The sequence below is a fragment of the Cavia porcellus genome, unplaced genomic scaffold, assembly GCF_034190915.1.
Source record: "Cavia porcellus strain 051 isolate PalLab524CR breed Dunkin Hartley unplaced genomic scaffold, mCavPor4.1 scaffold_18, whole genome shotgun sequence".
Taxonomy (NCBI): Eukaryota; Metazoa; Chordata; class Mammalia; order Rodentia; family Caviidae; genus Cavia; species Cavia porcellus.
In genome coordinates this window covers 19,214,514-19,218,684 of record NW_026947501.1, presented here as the reverse complement: position 1 = coordinate 19,218,684, position 4,171 = coordinate 19,214,514, and the positions used below count along the sequence as shown (strand labels likewise).

At 45.6% G+C, this 4,171-nt stretch overlaps 1 pseudogene; it reads left to right on the top strand.

Moving 5' to 3' along the window:
* The first annotated feature begins 2,451 nt into the window (after positions 1-2,451).
* Positions 2,452-3,794, top strand: LOC100727850 (ras GTPase-activating protein-binding protein 1-like; annotated as a pseudogene).
* Positions 3,795-4,171: the final 377 nt, after the last annotated feature.

The following is a 4,171-nucleotide window of genomic DNA, read 5'->3' as shown; positions in this document are numbered from 1 at the left end:
GTCATCCCAGCATAGGAATGGGGTGGGGTGGTGTGCATTACGGGGGGCAGTCCCACCAGAATCTGATGCGAATTTTGAGGAAGGAGAATGATCCTTCCCAGAAAGGACAGTGAGGTAATTAGCTTCCAAGATTGTCCCCAGCAATTACTACCTCCTGCTATCCAGGTTGTCATGTGTTCTCTTCTCCTAGAGGGTGAGATAGACACGGCGACTCACTTCTACTGGATAGAATATGGGAGACATGATGGCATCACTTTTGAGACCTTATTAACGAAAGCCTGTGACCTCTTTTTCCCTTTCTCGTGCACATTCTGATCAAGGTATCTCCCATGTAATAGGTTGCTCCATGCAAAGGCCCGTCTATGATGAGGAGCTGAGAGTGTCTCTGGCCAATAGCCAGCTGGCAAGTGAGGCTCTCAGTTCAACATTCCACAGGGAAGTGAATCCTGCCAGCAGCCATGGAGGGGTCCGGGAATTGGATTCTTCTTCATCTGAGCTTGGAGATGAAGGCAGCCCTGGCTGCTACGCTGGCTGCAGTTTTACGAGCACTCCAAGGAGGAGCCGATTAAGCCCCTCCTCCAGTTCGCACAGAAACTGTGAAAGAACAACTGTGCTTACGTTGCTAACCTCTGGGGTAGTTTGTTATATAGCACCTACAAGAACACTAACTACACCCAAACCAGTGTTGATCTCTTATTTTTTCATTTTGAAATTCTGTATCATCATTTTTATTCTTTTGTTTGTTTAAAAAAAAAAAGGCCACCCGAGAAAAGGTTCATAGAAGGGAAATCTGTTGAGAGGGACTAACATGGGCCCAGAACTTTTTAGGCTGCGTTCCATGTTGGGTCTCATTTAATCATTGCAGCAAACCCTCTAACGCTGGTTTTATCAGTCCTGTTCTACAGACAGGGAAATTGAAGCCTAGCAAGCTGACGTAGCTTGCTCAGGATTACTCATCTAGAAAGGGGCAGAGCTGAGACACAAGCAGAGCACACTCATTCCACAGCTGCGTGCAGTCCCCGGGCAGGCAGGTAATTGATTTTATCCCATAACAGGTCGTGCCGGGGCATACAGCACTGATTCCAAAATTAGGCCTGTTTGACTGTACACCTTTCACCAGATTAGCCTCTTCTTTTTGTACTGTGCCAACAGGTAAATTTCTAATCAGACCTGCTGCCAGCTAAACAAGTCCCCTGGGAAGGAATCCCTGCTTCATTCTCCGAGTCACACTGCTTCTGTGCTGCCCAGAGGCTGAGTGTGCCAGGGAGAGCCCCAGGATCCCTTGTTTACTGGAAAGGTGCCAGCACAGTGGAGGAAGGTGACCAGGAACTTCAGGACCCAGAGAAAGTTCCCTGACGTTCATTCCAAGAGGCAGGGAAACAGAGCTGCACAATGGAGTGGAAAGGCTGTTTGCAGATATAAATAATTCCTTTACTGAGGTGGCTGAACATGACAGCAAGACAGAGTTCTCATCCAGAGAAGAAGGGAAACCATGACAGAGACTAGGAAAGGTAGAGGCCTCATTTCAGAGATGGAGGAAGGTAATTTTCCTGAAATGCTATTCTGTGCTATGTGGCTTGTAGCTGGGCTGCCCATAGCAAAGCATTTTTAGAATACCACACAGGGGACAGTCTTATGTCTAAACCTTTAAAGCTACATTTTAAAAAGGTCTATCAGTTTTTCCCTAAAGGGAGTCCTTCTGATAAGGGCAATGGATAATTATTAATCAGGATATCAAGAAAGTGGCCTGAAAAAACCAAACCAAACCAAACCAAACCAAACCAAAACAAAATATTTGGAACCCGTTTCTCACCCAAGACCTGTGTTTCTTCCTTCCTGTGTCACTCTTGTCTAGGAATCCAGCCATGGCTCAGGTTTGCAAATTTAGCTCTTGTGCTCAAAGTCATGATTGCCTTGCAATTGTATATTTTTTTTAATAAAAATGCAATTTATAAAGTTAAGAATAACCCGTTAGTACAGACCACAACATGGCCTTGCCTCACAAATTCTTTTTCCTCCCATTTATATTTTCAATATTCCTAGGGGCTGGGGATTTAGCTCAGCGGCGTAAGTGCCTGTCTTGCAAGCAGGCAGTCATGAGTTCGATCCCCAGTACTGATAAAAAAAAGAAAAAGACAAAAAAAGATATTCCTTGTTAATTGTCACAATATTTTCCTCATTGCAAATAGGTGATATCTTTCTATACTCAATACTGAGAACCTCCCTAGTGTGTGTACTGATAGCCCTATTTAAAGAAAGAAAAGGATTTGGATGTATGAGATTTAAAGGCAGAATTTCTGCCTTTCTATTTCCGGGAGAAGTCACCCAATTTTTCTTTCTATCTGACTTTAAAAATTTCTCCAGGCGAATGCACTTGCATGAGGGATTTCTGTCACGTAGCAGAGCTTGTTCGTCACCCACTCAGCCACACAGGTTTAACTGACCAAAGCAATGGTGATGGAGAAGCCTGGTCGCCTGCTGGTCTGGCAGGAATGTATGAGACAGTATTACACCCTGCTAAACCAGGCCACAGACATGCTGCATCGATTTTAAAGAAAGAGCTTTTCCTGTGTCCATGGGGGACTGGATTCAAACACAATACCTGCAGATGCAGTCTATGGACTGAAAGAAATTCATAGGAAAACGATGTCACAGAACTTCATCACCTGCCACACCAAGGTCAGTCACGTGGATGCACATGCTGCCCTGATGATGGTGTGGTGGGTGGTCTGGGTAATGAGACTGCACTCCAGCAACAACCAGGCTTTGCAGAGGTTCATTCAGATGTTTGTCCTTGATCCTGAGGCTCTGTTGCAAATAAATTCTATGTACATAATGATATCTCTCGATACTAAGATGAGGTCTTTGGTGGCTTTGTCACTGAATCTCAGGAGGAATCGGAGGAAGTAGAGGAGCCTGAAGAAAGACAGCAGACCCCTGAGATTGTACATGATGATTCTGGAACTTTGTGCTATTAAACTATCAACAATGCCCTGAAAGAACATTTAGAAGAACCCATGGCTGAGCCAGAGCCTGATCCTGAACCAGAAGCAGAAGAACCTGCACCTGAAATCCAGTCTGAGCCTGTTTTAGAAGAAGCTACTCCTGAGGATGCTGAGAAGAGTTCTCCAGTGCCTGCAGACATAGCTCAGACAGTGCAGAAGACTTAAGGACATTTTCTTGGGCATCTGAGACCCGTAAGAGCCTCCCTTCCAGAGGAGCTGTTCCTGTTACTGGGGTGCCATCTCACATTGTCACAGCCCTGTCCATAGTCTAAACCTGAATCTCAGGTTCCACTGCAGAGGCCTCAGAGCCCTCAGAGGGAACAAAGTGTGACAGTAAATATTTCTCCCCAGCGGGGACCCAGACCAATCTGTGAGGCTGGGGAGCAAGGTGACATTGAATGCTGGAGAATTGGGAGACATCCTGACAGCCACAAGCTCTTTATCAGTAACCCGAGCCATGAGGTGGGCAAATCACAATTTAAAGATTTCTTTCAAAAGTATGGGAATGTGGTGAAGATGTGTATAAACAGTGGCGGGAATTTACCCAATTTTGGTTTCGTCGTGTTTGATGATGCTGAGCCTGTGCAGAAGGTCCTTAGCAACAGACCCATCATGGTCTGAGATGAAGTTCAGCTGAATGTGGAAGAGAAAAAGACCTGCGATACCAGGGAAGGGAACTGTTGAGCCACCTGCGGGGACCTGGAGGCCCTCAAGGGGGAGCCTCCCGGTGGAGCAGCGGTGCAAAAGCCCAGCCGCGGAGTAGGGAAGGGGGTTGCTCCAAGGCAGTGAAGTGCTCTTCACAGACCTCCACTGAGCACAGAGCTCCAGCCCCTGTAGAATGGTGAATTTCTTCAGCCGTCCTTCAGTGTCTGCGAGCGTGACCCCAGTCTGTTATAAGCTGCTTCAGTTTGTAGTTTTACTTCTTTTGTGTGAAGGATGTGCTCTCCTTCCCTTTCTCCTCTTTCTCTTGGCCTTTCAGTCCTTTACCTCTGATTCTGTGGAATGATATTTTAGGAATAATGGATTTCTAAAGAAGAAGAAGAAGACCAAATTTCCTTGCTTACTTTGCATATACAGACTGGATTTTTTTAAAAAACAGCCTTTCCCCCAAAGGAATCTTACTACTGACAATTGGTCTGTCTCATTCATTGAAATATTTATTACTT